Genomic DNA, 21540 nt, shown 5'->3' on the forward strand with positions numbered 1-21540 from the left:
AATGGAAATCAGTGCAAAAGTATTTTTATTCATTTATTATCTGTAAGAGCTTATTCAGTTCAGGGTCGCAGTGGGTCCAGAGCCTACCTGGAATCATTGGGTGCAAGGCAGGAACACACCCTGGAGGGGGCGCCAGTCCTTCACAGGGCAACACACACTCACACATTCACTCACACCTACGAACATTTTTGAGTCACCAATCCACCTACCAACATGTGTTTTTGGACTGTGGGAGGAAACCCACAGGGAGAACACACCAGCTCCTCACAGACAGTCACCTGGAGCGGGAATCGAGCCCACAACCTCCAGGTCCCTGGAGCTGTGTGACTGCGACACTATCCTGCCACCGTACCGCCCTAAAAGTATTTTATTTTAAGTAATTTTGGAGCATTTCAATCGGTCCATTCATCATGAAATTTTCACATGATGCAGGTAACTAAAAATCCACAAAAATTTAGATTATTGTTTTTTTAATTGGACAATGATAATATAAAAGTCACAATACACAGCAGCCCACTGCAGAATGCAAAATTAGCAGAAACAAATGGTCTATAAATTATTTTACTGTAATTATATAGGAGTTAATGTGTGGCCACAGGTAGTGTCGCAGTCACACAGCTCCAGGGACATGTAAGTTGTGGGTTCAAGACTTACTCCAGGTGACTGTCTGTGAGAAGTTTGGTGTGTTCTGCCCATGTCCAAGTGGGTTTCCTCCGGGTGCTCCAGTTTCCTCTCATGGTCCAAAAACAATGAAGGACTAGCGCCCCCTCCAGTGTGTGTTCCTGCCTTGCAGCCAGTGATTCCAGGCAGGCTCCGAACCCACCATTACCCTGAACTGGATAAGTGATTACAGCCAATGAATGAATGAATATAGACGAGTTAAAGTCTGTAGCTGTTGTTAACAAGGTTATTAAAGAAGCCCAGCTGTCTCTATACCTGCAGTAAGCTCTAGCTCTTCCTGGAGGTGTTCGCAGGTGAATCAGGAGCTAAAGTTCCTCCAACTAGTCCCGGGTTGAGCTTGGGACCTCTTACCCATTGTCTGTGCTTAGCATACCTTCAGCAGAGGTGCCCAAGGGGCATCCTAATCAGATGTACAGATCTTCTAAACTGACTCCTCTCCACGTGAAGCAGTGCTAGCACATGCTGGACTACAGCGTTTCAAACCCAATCACAGGAAGTAAGCCGTATTGGTAATTTTGCTCTTTTGATCAATACCCAATGTTCATTACCATAGATGAGCCTAGGGACGTAGTCCAGCTGGTAAATTGCAAGTTTAGCTTTATAGCTCAGCTCCCTATACAATACTATGGTGTAACATTATGATCTAACATTTGCAACTCACATACAAAGGTCAGAGGCCAGAAGGATGTCATCAATAAATTGCAAATATACTAGCTCCAAATCCTCCTACAGAAGTCATCTTGTCTCTGGACATGTCTTGCAATCCTGTTCATGAATATCATGAAGACACAACCCTTGCAGTTTGGAGTGGCAAACTCCCATGCCCCCTCAATTATCAGCAAGAGGGTAAAGAGCTGGTCCCCTGTTTCAAAATGTCCCTCCAGAAATTTGATTTTGCTATCAGAGAGATTCTCCATTTCAGTAGCCTGGTGTACATTTTCACAGAGAGGCTGTAAAGTGTGATGCTTATTTTGTAAAATAGATAGCACCAGCATGGTAAGTTACCAATCCAGGCACACTTTTTCCAAAGTTCATGCGATATATGTCAGCCAAGACAGCCCACCGACATTCCGGTCCTTCAGTAATTCCGGGCCAATTTCAACCACCGCAGGCACCATGCCAGTCCAAATCTTTCCAACTACCTCAGTGTCTTTGGCCAACAAAATGGATTTTGTGACTATAGCAGGATTTGACACTCACTCCTGCAAAAAAGGTGTGTCTCTCATATTAATGAGTGCTCCTCAGAGTGCTCCTTTTAACACCTGATGATATGTTCGGTTTAGTTCAGTTTCACCATCCTCGCTGAGCAGGACAATGTTCCCCCAACCTGTTCTGTTAAAATGTTTACCAGAAAGTCTTTGAGGCTGGTAAACTCTTCTTTGAGGTCAAGTGACATAACTACATAAGTTGATCATTGATCTTTGGCCCAATGTGGTTTAGTAACAATTCTACACCAATCCACAGTAAAAGTATAACCAACTGCTCGTTTCTGTACTCACTGTCCATTCTCTAAGCTCCACTGACCACAAAATAGCACTCTGTAGTTCAATTACAAGTACAAGTACAATTACAAAGTGCAGTCCAACCCTATCACCCTATTTGTCAATGATCAGAATCCCCAGAGGACCACCACAGAGCAGGTATGATATGGGTGGGTGATCATTCTCAAAGCTGCAGTGATTGATGTGTTGATGTGTTAGTGTGTTGTGCTGTTACAAGTGGATCAGACGCATCAGTGCTGTTGGAGGGTTTTAAAAAAAACGAGTGAAGAAGAGGGTGAAAGTGGCCAAAGTAATTAGGCACAGCAACAAATGAACTTTAGTTTGTAATTGTAAAAGAACAAAGTCCTCCTAAGCAGAATGAGCTGGGAGAATGGACAGTGAGTGTAGTCATAATGTTATTGTTGATTATTGTACATATGAGAAACCTTGTATTCTATCATGGTGTTGGTTAAGGACATACCATGAATAACAGAGAATTACAGTATTCTACTTTTCATGTTCAGTTCAGACTTGACAGGTCAGGCTCTTTCTCTCAATCACACCTCTCCAGGTTCCGCAATCTGAGCACTGACGTTCCCCTGAAAAACAATAGGGTCATTGTATGGAAACCCCTCCAGAATTCTAACAACTTTCTCATGTGCTCTAACATCAGGCAGAGTTTCCTCTCAGTGAGCTAACATCATATTGAGGTAACCCCTCACTTATACTCTCTTTTAAATAGTGTAGCCACCAGTTGGGGATTTGTGAGTATCTCCAAACCGGCCTCTCATCCTGTTCAAATCCTGAGTAGCAGATAGACCATTCCCTATAAAGAGTTTTGAGTCCACAGAGGAGTGCCAATTAGCACAGAGGATGTCTGATGCAGTGATATGCTCTGGGCCCATCTCAGTTCTTTAAGAACTGTAAATCTACACCAAAATATACAGCCGATAATTGCAGATAAACTGCTGGTTGGCCAAGAGGTGCACTGAAATAAAGAGGATTTATAGAATTAGTCTATATTTGAGGGCAAGCCTGGCCTGTTAAACATCTCATTGATTAGACTGGAAAAACTGTTGCAACAGGTGTAGTGCTGCTGTGACACAGCTCCGGGGCCTATGTCAAAGTTGGTTTTCTCCAGGTGCTCCAGTTTCCTCCCACGGTCCAAAAACACACTGGTAGGTGGATTGGCTGTTCAAAAGTGTCCCTAGATGTGAATGTGTGAGTTTGTGTCACCCTGTAAAGGACTGGGGCCCCCTCCAGGGTGTGTTCCCACAAGGTATGCTCCGGACACACTGCAACCCTGAACTGCATAAGCGGTTACAGACAATGAATGAATATATGAATAAATGAATCTAAATGAAGCACCAACCAATTACAATTATTTACAAAGATTATCCAGGAAACGGTAAAATATTTTGTAAATGAGCCAGTTAAAATTATTTCTGTGTTCCTGCAGGAATTTGCTGACTTTTTATCAGATATACCAGCACACATAAAAAAGTATTAAATGTTGGAGATTTTAATATTTATCTTGATAAAGCATGTCATCTTTTATCATACTCCACAGCTCATTGGTTTATTGATGAGGAAGCCTACGCAGATACATGGAGAACACACCAAACTCCTCACAAACTGTCACCCAAAGTGGGCCTCAAACCCACAACCTTTCATACCACCATACCACCCTATGGTAAAATCAATCATTTTTGACCACACGGTTAACCCCGACTAATCTACCATATGCAGCCAATGTATATCCCAAAAACTGTACAACTACAGCATGGAGGAGAGACTAGGATAAAGAGATCTAGGTTAACTTTCTTCTTAACATAATCTTTGTGCATATTAGATTCTATTCTTACAAATTTACTTAAGGAACTTTTACCAAAAATAACCAAACCTCTGTTGACAATAATAAAGACATGCCTCAGCCTTGACTATGTACAAGAAAACCTTTAAATTAGCTGTTATTAAAGGCTATATAAAAGGATGAGGATATTGCTCTATTCCTGCTCATAGGTGGGTAATATTGACTGTTTCAGATCATTAATCTGAAAATATCTTAATATTTGGGAGATGGCTAAATGCATGAAAGTAAACAAACCAAAAGTACTACAAAACAATTCAAGATACAAAATTAATTTCTGTGGTAGTACAAATAGTTAGTACAGACAATTTAAACTTACAGACAATATAAACTTCAGCCATTTACAAAAAAAGAGTCATTTTTTTCCCTCAAACCTCCCATTCCACCTTAAAAGACGTGAAGCATCTGAACATAAGCAAACCAGAGAGAACGGCAGCGCCCAACAATCGTAGAAGTTGTCTTTAAGTCTTTTAGGAAGTAACCAACTCTTGGTCTCTGTGAGCTGTCAAACTATAGAACTATAATCATACCTTTGTTTTATCCAAGATTTTATAGAAAGCTGTGGTGTAACACCTAAATTTGTACTCACATATGTATGACATATATGAAAAAATCCAAACAGGATTTAAGCCTCATTACAGCACAAAGCCAACAATACTGATAACTGTAAATTACCTCGTATTATTCTTTAACCATGATTATGTATCCCTGTTGGTTTGACTTTACCTGAGTGCAGCATTCTATACCATAGATCAAGCAGGCTTTAATACAGAAATGTTGGCCTGCTGAAAGGTATGTAGAGTATATGCAACCAATGCTTGTTTGGGGCTACTTTTGCATGAATTACAGCATCAATTAAGCATGACATGAAGGCCTCAGCTTGTGGCACTGCTGAGGTGTTATGGAAGCCCATGTTTTGTTGATAGCGGCCTTCAGCTTGTCTACATTGTTGAGTCTGGTGCCTCTCATCTTGCTCTTGACAATACCCCATAAATTCTCTTTGGGGTTTAGGTCTGGCAAATTTGGTCACTTAAGCACAGAGTTACTGTGGTTATTAAACCAAGTATTGGTAATTTTGGCAGTGTGGACAGGTGCCAAATCCTGCTGGAAAATGAAATCCGCATCTCCATCTCCATCTTCATACAGTTGCTTTTACTCCAGATTCTGGATCAGGACACTGTTCTTCACAGAAGTCATTTGTTGCCCTAATCAACATAAAGGCAATCACATGATAACTGGAATCAAACTTGTGTGTGATATGATGCCCCTTGTGGGAGGGAGGCAGAAGTTCATGAAAAGGATAAAAGAAGGACTTCAACAGGTGGAGTTAATGATCTGATAAAGTGTAAAGTTGAACACTGTGTCTGCTATTGGTAAGCTTGCTAAGTGTTTTTGTATCTAACTAAAACCTTCAAGGCCAAATTTTGATACTGCAGACCTTTTTTTTTTTTTTTTTGAAGACCTTCTTGAAAACCGTTTGATATATCAGATGCTTTATATGTTGTCAAGCCAGCAATTGGCCCTTTTTCTTATTGATTTAATGTTGAAGAATAAATAAGGGCAGCATGATTGCACAACAGGTGAGTGTCACTGCCATTCAGCTAAAGAATCTTAAGGTCTTGGCTTCAGACTTTACATTGGGGGTGGTTGTTGTGTTCTCACAGTCTGTGTCATTTTTTTCAAGGTTCTCCAGTTTCTATTCACACTCCAAAATCACATAGTGCTGGGTGGACTGGCTGTGAGAAATTGTCCCCATTTTGGGCATTTGAGTGACTGTATGAGTTTAACACCCTGTGATGGACTGGGTCTTTTCCAGGGTGTGTTCCTGTCTAACAGACAAAGATACTGGATAGGCTATGGGCCTTAAAAATCCTGACCAGTATTAAGTGGTTCCAGAAGATGAATATTGAACAAATAATTTAATAGAGTAAATAGTGACACATTTACAAGAGGAAATAAATATTTAGGCTCTAACTTTAGGCTTTTCTTAGAAAAATGTTGATAGAATGTTCATTGATAGGCCTAAGCATGGTCGAGTATAACTTTTGGGGAAAGTATTGGCAGCTGTAACTGAGCATCAAAAAAGTGTGGGTTAAATATGGACAGCTCCTGTGAGGCCTGTGTAGGAAGCTGTGGGGTGTGTAGTGGCCCTTGTACAACATTCCTCATCAGTGTTGTGGCATGGTATCTCCAGAGATAGTGTACCAGAGTTTGTATCAGTATTTCTGATGCCATTTTCCCCCCTGTAGTGCCATCTCTGCCATCTGTTTGGCATAAAAGGCAAACTAGAGTTTGCCTGAGTGAGCCTCATGGAATGGACAACTGAACACAATTGCTAGAGTAGTGCTAACACTGTATGACCTAATCTAACAGGAGGTCTTAGAAAAGATTACCGTTGTCCAGGGCAGTTAAGGAGGGGCTAGAAATGTCCAGTCATGGAAATCACAAAGTATCTCCATTCAGATTATTTCTTTGCCGGTGTTTATAGACCGTAATAAATTTACAGGGATCTCTAAGCAGAATAGCCCATTTGAAATATATTACTCTTATTTGCAAATCAAAATAAAACAACCTTTATATCAGTCAAGTTGCATTCTCAATCCCCTGTCAGATTTTTTGTTTTAATATTTGTTCCATACACAACAAAAAGAAATTACAAAATTTTTTTAAAGAAAACAATTAACTAAAAACATGTACACAAAACATACAGTTCCCCCACCCTAGGGTCCAATTAAGTCATAGTATTGTTTAATCTGTTGTCTCACTGCCATTATTTTTTGTACTTTCCAAGTACTGTAGAAGGTGATGCCAAATTCTGTTCTCATTTCCTCCAGGAGTAAAAGTTTAATCATTTCTGTTATACAATATAAACAATTCTGTAATACAATTTTCTTCACTACAATAAGGGTAATATGATAATAGCTGCTGTAGGGGTTTTCCCAGTGTCAACATATCCTTCAGTATCCCTAGAAATACCAGTAATGGATCGGGGTGTGAAACCTTGTTTGAGACTATAGAGCGTTTCTGAAATATTTCTACCCCAGATTTTGTTAATATAGTACATAAAACGAAACTATGTAGAAGTCTAGCCTCTTCAAATTGACATTGTCAAAAATAGGGGATACCTCTGGGAATATATTGTGTATTGTAGATTTTGAATAGGGTAATCTATGGAAAAAATTGTCTTGTATTCGCTGAGCACCTATGAATGCCTTCCAAAACCTCATCTCACAAATAATTCTGCATGTGCAACTCCAATACTTGTGGATGGGGATACTTGTGGATCAGTGGATGGGGTATTATAGCCCAATAAGAGGTCATAGAACCTGGATATAGTTTATTTTGCCCTGCCCTCCAATTTGAAATATTTATCCATTTGACTTTTTCAAAATTGGGCTGATGTTTCTTCACAGAATTTCTAACCTGTAGGTATCTGAAAAAGTGACAAAGGGGTCAGTTATATTGGTTCCAGAGTTGTTCAAACGAAGTAAAAATGTCCCCAATATGGAGGTTCCAATCTGTGTGGATACCTCCACTGTGTAAAAGTAGCATCTAAAATGGATGGTGCAAATGAAGGGTTCTTAGTAATAGCTAATTAATGAGACATTGCCCCTATTGCCTTTGCTACGTATAGCGTTGGTCCCCAACCAGTCAATCTCCAAGACCATGCAAATTGATCACGATAAATCATGGTCGCTTCAGTTATGGTATTTAAGTTACTGCGTCATTCTCACGGTCATATTCTGGCTTACTCCAGCTGTCAGAGAGGTCATCCTCTGTTGTTTTATCTTGGACAATAGCCATAATGTTCATAAAAAGCAGGGTAAATAGTACAAACTACTTCCCTGGAAGAAAATACATCTAATTGAATGAATGCTTTACTATTTTGCATTGTTGTAAGTCTTTAATCCACCATGGTTTATATTGAATGAGCAAAAATAAAACCTCATCAAATGTTCACATTCAGTTCCAGGTTTTTCACTGAGTAGAGAAAGTGACAAACTTCTCAGAAATCTCCACCAGAGAAAATCATCTGGGATATAGTAAACTTGCAAACACGGAGGGTCACTTTCTAACATAGGTTCTGTTTTGCAGTCATAAAGAACCTTGCTCTCCATGATGGCAGAATATAAATTCTGGTTCTTTACCAAGATGCTCTTTAAAATGGGCATGTGTTGCACATAATTTTATACTCTGAAGTCTTTGCTCTTGTTTCTCCTTCATTTTCCTCTTGTTAAGCTTATAAATAAATAAATAAATCCTGGCTTTAAATATCTACTTTCCTACAGGGTCTAGTTACAAGCATACAACACCTGTTCCAGCTAATGAACACCTTCAGTACGCCCTGGTTGGCTGGATCATATGCGTTACTTTTAAGAATGGGAATGCAGGTTGGAACTCAGCAGTGCAAAACAGGACATCTGCGGAAGGAGGATAAAACTCTGATAAAAGTCTGTTTTAGAACATTAAAACAGGAGAAAATACATTAAAATGACTTGGGTCCAACAAGCGAATACAGTGGCTTGTACAATATCTGTAGTACAATTTGAGTGTAATTCACTATACTTTACAATATTCTTTACTTGGTCAAATATAAAGTGCATCACAGGTTGTGATCAGTGTATCACAGGCTTCTTGGCCAGTCTGAATGTTCAATTAAAACAATGTCCTAAAAATATTTATTTTTGTAAGACAAGAAAGAATATTAATTAAAGGTTAGAACAATTTGTATGAAAATATTTATGACACCCATACCTTCACAGTGCAGATGTTTTTATTTTTTATTTTTGACAGGGTTTCATATTTTGGCACATACATGTCAAGATGTGTGCCTATGGACTGAAACACATTTGCAAATAAGATATAAAAATTTAGGAGTGCACAGCTTTTACACTCTGCCTTTTAAATTGTCTTTTTTCACCCTTTTATTCTTAATCCATAAAATAATAAATAATAATAATAAAATAAAATCTATATATGAGAGAATGGGCACAATAATCCAGTGTTCCTTTTTACCCTTCAAACTGCAGTCAAATAAAACTACTCACAGCCACCACTGTCTCTAAAGTATGTGCTGGAGGAGCTCTTTTGTTGCATTTACTGGGTACTTACCACATTTACATATTTCTTCAGGCCTGCATGACCTTACCAGTTTGACTAAGGTTTTGAAAGTGTAAGTCCATGAAAGATGGGGAATTTGGGAAAAAATGGCATGAAATTGACTAAACATTATTAGTCCTTTAAGTATCACATATGGATTTCATATTCTTTTCTGTTCTTTGTAGCAGCAAATGGCCTGCCGCACTGGATTTAACCACCCCTGATCTAATGTATATCCAGAAACTGTCCCCTTAAGTCTACCTAAACACTGGTTCTCTGTGTGTTTTAATCAAGGTTCTGTTACAATTAAGATACAAACCCCATTTCCAGATGTAACACTCTCACACACCGTATGAGGTAAATCCAGAGATTTAATAAGAATATTATATACAAATGGGCAAAGGAAAAATCTGTAGTCAATGGAACAGGCAGAGCAAAACATGAAAATGTGGCTTAATACTGACACCTGAGTGTGGCAATACCTCATAAAGATGCGAGGCAAGGGTCTGAGTATATAAATGCGGATTAACAAGGACGTGTGTTCCTAGGGCCTCATTTATAAAGGTGCGTACACACAAAAATGGCCTAAAATATGCGTGTGTAACAGCTCCCACAGAAACTGTCATTTATATATAAAAAAAAACTTTGCTTAAAAATTTGCATATATGTAAGCAAGGTGGGACCCATGCGTAGCCATAAGACTTTGTGGAGAGAGCGCAAATTGGTGACATCATGTGATAAAACAGCGAATTGCAAGTAAATGTGCAAAACATCCTCCATCAGTCCATAACGATTACAAAACAAATATTAATGAAGGACTAAGGAAGATTAACATGTTTAAAATATCTTTAAAAATGCAGAATATTAAAAATAATTAGATTGCTTGCTGTATCTCATCCTACTTTATTTGTATTATTGTTTTACTCTAGCTTATTTTATCTCACTTTAATTTGTGCTTTTAAATTCAAAGTGCTTTTTAAACTCATTTTAAAAACGACATTTTAAGTCGTTATGGGCTGGTAATAGTTGCAGATAATTACAAGCCTAAACAGCTGTAACTTCCACAGAGTCACAGGTCTATAAATAGGAAAGAGGCTGATGCACTGTCATAATGGCTTTTTTGGCACTACTAAAACCCAGCTAACTGACAAATAATGCAACGATATGTTTTCAGAGATCATGAAAATTATTTTTGCAAATGATGATGAATGTTAATGAACCAATTTAACATTGTTTACTGCTGCAGCCACATGTTGTCACTCAACTAACTTGTGTTTGTTTGTAATGCCACAACTGAGGTCACCAAAGAACACATTTTTCCTCACCTCAACCTCTAAAAAAATAACTTCTCAGCCCCCAAAGGTTTTTTTTGTCTTTTGGTCCTCCATTGTCTGTGCTCATGCAGAAATGGTCAGAGAATCCCATATTTAAATATTAGACAAAACAGAGTCCAGGTGTGCTCTAAATCTTCATTTTTGGGTGCATGCAATTGCCTGGCTCTTGTCCGCACACACAATTTATAGGTTTTATAATTGAGGCCTCTTGTGTGATACAGGGAGGAGTCTGTGGTAGTACTCAGACGAAGCTAATCTTTGAGTGGAATGGCAAGTAGGCATGACAGAGCCCCCCTCTCTAGGCATGACTTTTGGTGCGCTGCACACTTGGCTAGTGAGACAAACCCAAGATGTGGGATGGGACATTCTGGCCTGTGATGGTGGAAGTTAGAGAAAAGTGACTGGGACAAAATATCAGCAGCAGGTACCCTGCAGCATTCCTCAGGGCTTTACCCCTTCCAGTCAACAAGGTGATGCATCCCACTTCTATATGTCCAGTCCAGTATGGTGTTGACCCTGTATGCCAGGAGTCTATCAATATCCAATGGGGGAGGTGGAGTAGTGTGAGGAGAGGCACTGTCCAGTCAGCCAGGAATCACCAGCCTGAGAAGCATGATGTACTGCATGTCATACAGCACTCAATACTGACTCCATAGAGTGTCTTGTCAGAACAAGGGCGTGTGCTGATACCTAGAAAGAACACATACTAAGTGCAATGCACAATACAATCTAGTCAGTGCTCAAACCTAGAAGAAAAAACTAGCCAGTGCTCATACCTACAAAGAAAGGAGTTAATGTGAAGCCTACCTCCTACTAATTAAATCACCACACCCTAATGGTCATAAGAGGGATAATACCCACTAACAGAATTATGTATGCCATAACGAGAGAGAGAGAGAGAGAGAGAGAAAGAGAAGGACTCTAACAGAAAAAAAATAAAACAAATTGACACACTCAAGAAATAACCAATTACAACAAAACAAAATAAACAAATGAAAGTCAATAAGAACAGTACACACTTAAAGAATAAGACAAAAAAAATAAGAAAAGAAAATGAGCAAGCCCGAAATTGGGATATAACCCGCTAACTAAACCCAACAATTGACACAAATAATCTAACAAATTAGAAATGAAAACTTAACACAAGAAAATCAACAATTTCCAAAAGAAATACAACTGTCAAAGAATAAACTGCGCCTTGAAAACAAAAAAAAAAAAGAAAATAACCAAAAAGATTTAACAGACCTGCAAGTGATACGAATCTATAACAGCGCAGCAGCACGACTTTGCCAAGACATGGAGAAAACAGCAGCACCACGAGAGGAGGAGCAGCTAGGAGAATGTGTAAACTCTGTTTAAAAGGAGTTTATCTATTTCTGTCGGCACGAAGGTGCGACAACCGATAGAAGAGAGGAGCAGCTGGCAGTGTGACGGTTCTAACAAAATATAGAATGTAAATACAAAAGATGACTGGTAATATTCTTAGAGAGAGGGAACATGCCTACCTGGAATTAAGCTGTGAAGCAGTAAAATAGTGAAGATGCAAAGCACAGAGCAGCAACGAGGCGAAGCAGAGAATGAATGAAGGCCTCAGACCATGGCACAACACCCACAGCAATCACTGAATCCACCACGACAAACCAACAACAGGAAGCTCAAGTTAACCGGAAAGGGGGAGAGCCAAGCAGGTCAAATGAATCACTATGTCCTCCTACTCCCCCTTCGTATAGGGCTACAGTGACATCCCCCAATTAACCCTTGACATTACCCTTACATGAGTATCAAATGGAAATAAATAAAACACAATCTGCCACATTCTGCCCCCACTTTAAATCGGTGCCCCGACGATGAGACACAATAACAGTGCTGACTGTTAGTCCCATGGCCTAAAAGGAGCAAACTGCTCACCAGACACCACTCTTACCAAATTATTAGAACCCATACTCAGTGGACCAGCAGATCTGGGGAGGTGATGAACGTTAGGGTGCTGTCCAGCTGTAATGCGTGTAGTATGCCGCAAATCCCCCAAACTGGAACTAGGTTTTTCCCCTGAGCATGAAGCCAATGAAGCATGGGCGGGAGCTCATCACTCCTAAAGCTTGGTCCAACCTGGGCCCCGCCACCAGATCTTCCCCAGTGGACTCCACCTCGATATCGATGTTCGGCACGGGACTTGCCGAGGACCTATTAGGGCTAACTAAAACAGCAGGAGGAACCTTAGAGACCCACACACAGAGGTCATCATCACTAACCGAATCACCCTCCACTACAACTGGAACAGGGGAAGACCCACTGGAAGGGGAAGGAAGAGGCACCGGACGCAACCTGGCCTTTAACATGTACATATTTTACCTGCTGCAAATTTTCCCGAGGTGCTATGGTATACAGAGCCCCTTGCCCAACCGGCGCCTTCAACACCTGATAGACAACAGAACTCCAAATATCTTGAATTTTATGCCCGCCTCTCCAGCTATTATCCCTCAGGTACACCAACTGACCCACCTGCAGAGGTGCCTCACGCACCTTCTGATCATGACGTTCCTTTCGACGTCCAGCTGCCTGCAACAATTTCTCCCGGGCACCATCGAAGGCAACCTTAAGTTGGGCCTGATGCTCCAACACCCAATCATGTACCTCTCCTGACACTGGCTCCGACACTCTGCCAAGGAGGAAATCCACCGTGAGTCTAGCTTCTCTCCCAAACATTAAAAAGAAGGGCGACTCGCCCATACCCTGATGAGGAGTAGTATTATAGCAAAACAGGACTTGGGGTAAACAAGAAGGCCAATTCTGCTTCCTTGTGATAGGAAGGGTGCGGAACAAATTGTGAAGAGTCCTATTGAACCGCTCACACTGCCCATTTCCAGCTGGGTGGTATGGGGCAGTCCGGGACTTCTCCACCCCATATAAACTACAAACCTGCTGGATAACAGTTCTCAAAACTGCTACCTTGGTCAGAGTGAATCCGACTGGGTATCCCAAATTTATAAAACCATTCGGCCAAGAGAACCTGCCCCACTGTAGTTGCCCGCTGATCCTGAGTTGGGACTGCCACTGTATACTTACTGAATACATCAGTCATAACCAATACATTCTCCAGCCCATTTGCAGCAGGCTCTAAAATTGTAAAATCTATGGCCACAATTTCATTAGGTCTAGAGGCCATTAAATGCCCCATGAAACTATGAGATCCTGACCCAGAATCTTTAGCCAATTGGCAGTGCTCGCATTATTGACACCACTGTTTAACATCTGAAGCCATTCCAGGCCAATAACAGCGCTCCCGCACCAGTTCAGAAGTCCGCTCTACACCTTGATGGCCATGCTCCTGGTGTAGTGAGGTCAAAATATCCCCCTTAAGGGCTGAGGGTAGGAGAAGCTGCAAGTTCTCCTCACCTCCCTCAGGACGGAACACTCTCCGGAACAATACCCCATCTCGTTCCACCAATCAATTCCATTGGTGCAACAGGGCCAACACTGGTTGAGAAAGCTGCCGTCTCTCTTCTGGAGTGGGTTGCCTTTGTTCCCTCCAGAAATGCCAGATGTCCCTCAACACTGAATCTGCCACCTGAAGTTGGCAAAGATCTGATGGAGAGAAACTGGGGAACACTGAAACCAAGGTTTGGGTGACCGGCGCTCTACTGTCCAAACCCGACACCTGCTGCAAAGATGCAGGAACAGCGATACCAGGCAAACCCTGCTCTGTCAAACTAGACCCCGAAACATATTGCCGAGAAAGGGCATCTGCATTCCGATTACTTCGACCTGACCGATACTTGATTTCAAAATTAAAAGAAGCCAACTGAGCAGCCCAACGGTGTTCCATAGCCCCCAATTTTGCACTTTGAAGATAGCTCAAAGGATTGTTATCGCTAAAGACAACACACCGGTGACCCAACAAATACTCCCGAAATTTCTGTCATGGCCCACTTAAGAGCCAGAAATTCCAATTTCATGGAACTATAGTTGGTCATGTTGCGCTCAGTCGGGCACAGGTCACGGCTGGCATAGGCCACTGGCCTAAGGCAACCATCCTGTTCCTGAGAAAGGACAGCACTTAGACCACTATAACTAGCATCAACCTCCAGGATAAAGGGACATTAAAAATCTGCATAGGCCAACACTGGGGCGGAAACCAATTTGGCCTACAAGGCCTCAAAGCTACGCTCACATTCAGGTGTCCACGCCTCACCCACAGCTGGACCAGACCCTTTTTTAGACTTGGTGCCAGCCAATTTTAGCCACCAACCTATGGAGAGGGCCAGCTAACTGGGCAAAACCCTCCACAAAATGTCGATAATAGCTGGCAAACCCCAAAAAAAGAACGCAGCTCTGACACGTTTTGAGGCCGCCGCCACTGAGCCACTGCCTCAACCTTAGCAGGGTCTGTGGAAACCCCCTTGGCAGAAACCATATGCCCCAAATACCCAACCTCCTGCTGAAAGAAGGCACACTTCTCTAATTTACCCTTTAGTCCTTCCCTCTGGAGTCGGTTAAGAACAGCCTCCAACCGCTGAATATACTGAGAAACAGAAGAGGAAAATACCACAATATCATCAAAATACAAAAGTAAGGACTGACATTGTTGGTCACCAAACATCCTCTGCATGAGACGCTGGAACATGCTTGGGGCATTACAAAGCCCGAAGGGCATATGATTCCATTCAAAGAGGCCGAAAGGAGTACAAAAAGCTGTTTTGGGTTTATCCCCTTCAGTCACCAGCACCTGATTATAGCCACAGGCCAAATCCAAGGTAGAAAACCAACGAGCCCCAGACAAAGCATCCAAACTCTCTTCAATCCGAGGCAAAGGGAAAACATCCTTTCTAGTTTTACTATTTAGCTGGCGATAGTCCACACACATAGGCAAGCTCCCACCCTTCTTAACCAGAATGATTGGAGATGCATATGGGCTACTGCTCTCACGTATGATCTGGGCCTCCAGCAACTGATTAATATGGGCTTTCACTACCTCGTATTCAGAAGGGGGAACCTGACGATAGCGCTGCCGAACAGGGACTTCATCCAATAAAGGAATATCATGAGAGATGATAGATCTGTGCAGCCCAAGTCACTCTCATGGGCAGAAAAGACAGCCTGATACTTCTGCAACAAAGATTGAACCTCAATCTGTTCCTGCTCTGACAGCATCAACAAATCCAGTGATTCCAGTTGTGTCTGTACAGAATTAGCAGCTGCCTGCGAAGACACAGTTGCCGTAGTAAACCTCTCTTCCTCAACCCCAAAAGGTAAGCTAATTACATGTGCAAGGCTCAAAGAGCCTAGAAGGACCCGAGGATGCAACAATACCTCTGTGGTACCTACATTGACCACAGGAACATAAACAGTACCTCAGACCACTGGTAACAAACAGGAAGAGACCAGCAACCCTGCTGGCAACCCACACTTAGTGGGCTCTAGCAACGCCACATCACCAAAGAACTGCTCTGGACAAGTGCTGGCGACCAATTTCATAACCCCACCTACCACACGAATCGCTCAGGAACCACGAACCCTGACCTGACCAAAGAAATCCCTTGAGCCCTGAAGGGCAGACGAGTGACATTGTTGCAGTGCATCCAAAACAGGACCTGGGGCCTGAGACACCAAAGGCGAACTAAACAAAGAGGAAGGAGTTAAAAGGAGTTTATCTATCTCTGTCGTCACGGAGGTGCGACAACCGATAGAAGAGAGGGGCAGCTGGCAGTGTGACGGTTCTAACGAAATACAGAATGTAAATACAAAAGACGACTGGAAATATTCTTAGAGAGAGGGAACATGCCTACCTGGAATTAAGCTGTGAAGCAGTAAAATAGTGAAGATGCAAAGCACAGAGCAGCAACGATGCGAAGCAGAGAATGAACACCCACAGCAATCACTTAATCCACCACGCCAAACCACACGCCAAGCCAACAACAGGAAGGTCAAGCTCACAGGAAAGGGGGGGAGCCAAGCAGGTCAAACGAATCACTAAGTCCTCCTACTCCCCCTTCTTATAGGGCTACAGTGACATCCCCCAATTAACCCTTGACATTACCCTTACATGAGTATCAAATGGAAATAAATAAAACACAATCTGCCACATTCAGTGCAGTATAAGTGCAAAAATAGTCTTTTATAGTGAGCACTTAGATCAGTCTGCTGTTCAGACAGTGGAAACTCGTTCCACCATCTAGGCGCAAGGACTGAGAAGAGTCTTGATGTTAGTCCTCCATGTGACTTTAGGGATGGCAGGTCAAGTTGAGCTGTACTTGAAACTCAAAGTGTACTCGAAGGGCTCAAAGTGCAGTCTGACTCTTGACCATTGCCATAATGTAGGGAGGGTCTGGTCCGTTTCTGGCTTTGTAGGCAAACATGAGAGTTTTAAACCTGATGCGGGCAGCTACAGGAAGCCAGTTAAGAGAGTGCAGTAGTTCAGTTTTTTCTACATTCTGAATGAGCTGAAGGGGCCTGATGGCCCGCAGAGGAAGACCAGCCAGGAATGTGTTGCAGTTGTCAAGTCTTGAAATGACTAGAGATTGGTCAAGCACCTGGGCTGCCTTCTGAGTAAGAAAGGGTCGGATCGGCCGGAAGTTGTATAGAAGGAATCTACATGACCATACAGAATCGCACCAAGGCTCCTTGCATCTTCAGATGGAACAATTTAGGAGATCTTGGTTAGGGCCTGCCATTCCAGGGATGAAAAGCAGTAGTAAGCTCAGTAAAGTAGAAAAGCTCAGTAATTACTTAAATGTTAAACATATGTGTAAATATGGTAAATGTTCGTATTTTGAAATGAGGCAAAATATTGCTATTTACCTCAATTTGCTGAAAAATGTAGCAGCTATTACAGACATTTTGCAGTTTTTTTACAGGGGTTTTTTTACAGTGAATGTAAAATAAACTGATTGAGAGGAGATTTAAGTACTGCACCATAGACCAGTAAAGCTCCACTTGCAACACTTGTAACAAAATATAAAACAGACCTGTGTACAGTATATTGCACATTTATTTCTTCCAAAATCACTTCACACAGAGCAGGCAAGCCACCAAGTCTAGGTGGAGCTTTACTGGTTTATGGTGCGATATTTATTTAATTTTAACCCATCAGATACATCCCTGCCTGTTGGGTGGTAACCACTTATGTTCCTTCTGCCTTGAGAACCAAGTGATTTTGCACACGTGCGGTTTGTGTGTCAGGGAGGATGCATGGGTTAAACCATGATTAAACATGTGCTCATTTTCTTTACAAATCACCGTTTCTGTGTTAGATGTTGTGCATACACATTTCAGACCTGTGCATACGAGCCCTTTATAAACGAAGCCCTGGAGTGCAGAAAGGCCAAGCACACACATTCTGTGTCTATAAAGTCTTGACTTGCTGAAAGAACCATGCACTTCCTAGGAAAAATATGGCATTGTGATGAAATCATATGTGTCTAAAACCCAACATTTGTCTTAGCATCAATAGAAAATTATTATATATGCGAGTCACCCATTCTGTACTGCAACTCCTATAGCATAAGAAATGTTGGCTTTTCACCTAATGCTGATTAAATCCGTATGGTTTCTTTCATCATTAGCATAGAAATCATGTTATTCATTTTTCATGAAAACAAGTCAAAACATGAAATCCATTTACTTCAGCACATGTCTGAAATGAGCTTGGACTCAGAGAAGACATTAGCATTTCCATATAGAATTGATTTATGGCTTTTTCCTTATGTCAACAGATTTTTTATTTTTTTATTATTTTTATGATTGTTATTATTATTATTATTATTTTAGTACTCCTAAGCCCATGTGGCTATATTTATCACTGTAGCATAACCGTTTTCATGCAGCGGCATCCAAGGGCTAGACAGTCTGTCAACATCATGGTCCAGCCATATTCTACTTGAACAATTAACATTGAAAAATGTTTTATTTTAACTATTGGGTACAATAACAGGTGACACGGTGGTGCAACAGATACTGTCACTGTCACACAACTCCAGAACCCTGGGATTGTGGGTCTGAGCCCTGCTCTTATCAGCTGACTGTGAGGAGTTTGGTGTATTCTCCCTGTGTTTGTGTGTGTTTCCTCCAAGTGTTCTGGTTTCCTCCCATGGTCCAAAAACACACGTTGGATAAATAGGTGGATTGGCAACTCTATAGTGTCCATAGGTGTGAGTGAGCATTTATCACCCTGCAAGGGACTGGCACCCCCTCCAGGGCGTGTTCCTGCCTTGCACCCAGTGATTCCAGGACCCACCGTGACACTGAACTGGAAAAGCTGGATAAGTGTTTACAGACAAAGAATGAATGCTGAGCAACAACCTATTATTATTATATTTTTTTAAACAACCATTTTTTTTTCTGTAAACGGCGTCTGTAGTATTAACTTTTAAGGTTATGGCAATGTAACTTTTAATACCTGTATTTAAACAATGCCATACACATTTTGAGACAGTGTGGCCAAAGTGTGGATTAAAATCATTCAAAACTAGAAACTGAATAAGAAATAGTTGCAAAACAAAGAATGTTTAACATATTTGCATTGCACAGACCGAAATCTCTTAATGTATGAGGACTAAGTTAATGATTCCAATAAACCACAACTGGCATTTTCTACAAGAAACAGGTAAAACATGTCACAATACTTTTCAGAATCCTTCCAACTTTCTCCCCTATGCTCATTTGCTATTGTTAATAACACTTGTATATTTTAACAGTGCAATATTGTGTGTACAGTGTACAGCAATGTATATAAATGTAAGTTAAGGCTGTGTATATGATGTACTTAAGTTGTGTATATACTGTACTTAAGCTGTGTACATATTGTACTTAAATAGTTAATGTTTGGGGGTTCAGTGCTTTGCTCAAGCCCCTATGAGGAACTATGCACCCAAGTTTTTCACTCACCTTATACTTGTGTTATGTGATGTGACAAAAACCTGATTTGATTTGATAAAAACTGTTAAATTCCACTCAACCATTGGCATATACAACACTGCTCTGCCAGTGTTAACATTTTATAATATAACTAGACAATGTACTTGGGACAGGCATTCCTTTCAGTTACATAAACTACACATATGGTGTATTCCACACAGTCAATGGCATATTAACATGCTGAAAGAGCAGTTGAATAATTTTTCCATTAAAAAAATAGCATTTGCTACTTGGCATATGCCATATTTCAGGTGGCATGTTGAGATCAGCCATTGGCATATTCCATTTGGAGAAAATCATATTCCAATCCACAAGTGGCATATTCCAAACAGCGATTGCCATATCTGCTTATTCTCCTCATTTAGTGGGATATTCCAGTCGAGGAGTGGTATATTTTTATTTATGGCATTAAAAATTGCTTACATACTGCCAACAATTGGCATATTTCACTTATCAATAGGCATATTCCCTTCACTAAATGGCTTATTCAAATATGCAAGTGGTATTTTCCAGTCAGGGAGTGACATATTCCATATTACATCATAAAATCTATATGGTATGTGATGGGCATGTGCCAGTGGTACAATACAAGTCACTTCCTTCATGCCAGTGGTAGAAAAAAATGTCAGTCCTATAAATGCTGCAACAGCTACTGAGATAACCTTACCCGAATAGCAATGATATTGGCCAACACGGAATTCAAAGTGAATTAATCTCCTGCAGTGCAAAATGATAAACACCCCTGTTGTTGATTGGGTTAATAGAATGTGATTGATAATGAAAAATGTGGAGGTACCTGGTTCCAGTGGTGCTGTGGCAGAATTCAGCAGCAGTTCCAGCACCAGAAATAAACTGATAGAATTAGATCGTTTCCATTTTAAAATGAAAACATGCACAGACTAATCTGATTTTCTGTTGTTGATTGTACACCATCAAGGACAATAAAACACTGTAGATGACCCCACATAGCTCCAATGCACGAGGCTCTGTGTTCTTTCTGGAGCTTCTTTATCTCAGGTTTCCCACATAGTCACTTATCGCACTGCAGAACCTACAATTAAGTTCCAGCTGGGAGCTATATTTTCTAGTTTAGAATCCAATTTATGTTGATGGAAATGCACTGAATGGTTCCAAAATAGGTTTGTGAAAAGCAACAGAACCGGTTTCACAATAGTGGAAAAGGGCTGTCTGACTTTACTGTGCGGTAGTAAGGCCTGACACCAGTAGAAGTTGTAACAGGTTTATATTATTGTGTATACAAAGAAGAAGAAGCAAGACAAAGACAATTATTTAATATTAAATATTTTAAGAACATACTGAATGTGATATACAAGTAGGGTTTATTATTATTATTATTTTATTTATTTATTTATTTTTGCACCATTTTACTTTAATAAAGATAATAAAAGTCTTTTTTTGTTAATACACACTAGAAAGCCCAGTTGACAGAAAGGGTTTGGGTGCTGGGGTGCTAGGTATGAGTAGGCACAAAGGCTTAAAGTAGATATACTGAATAGGGACAAAGCTTCTGATCCTTGCTCGTCACTTTTTTGTGGTTGGCTAAGGGTGAACTGCAGCTCATGCTCATTTAAAGATACAGTAAGTGATTTGTTTTAAAAACAATTTTTGGTATATTTTTTGAAATTATCTTTACCTTCAGATAGTAGTCAGTAAATCAGATGCTCTGAAGATACAAATAAAAAAATATTTTCCTGTATAGGTCACAGGAATGTTAAAAATAGACTCAGCAAAATGATGGTTTACTTGACTGTCTACTACATCACTCTGCATTCACGCACATGCGTTGTACCCATATGAAGAGATTTGTTCCTGGAGGCAAACCAAAGTGAACACTGGTATACAGTGGCGGCTGGCCAATAGGGGGCGCTGGGGCGCAGCCCCCTTAAAATTATTTAGAGATGTTAAAATTTGTAAAATATACTGCTAAATTGTTAAACTAATTAGTAATAATGTTTGTTTAATAATCATGATAATTTTTTTTTATTGTATTTAATTGTTTACATTGTATGGGCAGCACGGTGGCGCAGCAGGTAGTGTCGCAGTCACACAGCTCCAGGTACCTGGAGGTCGTGGGTTTGATTCCCGCTCCGGGTGACTGTCGCTGAGGAGTTGGTGTGTTCTCCCCGTGTCCGTGTGGGTT

This window comes from Hoplias malabaricus, chromosome 1 (genome assembly GCF_029633855.1).
Source record: "Hoplias malabaricus isolate fHopMal1 chromosome 1, fHopMal1.hap1, whole genome shotgun sequence".
NCBI lineage: Eukaryota > Metazoa > Chordata > Actinopteri > Characiformes > Erythrinidae > Hoplias > Hoplias malabaricus.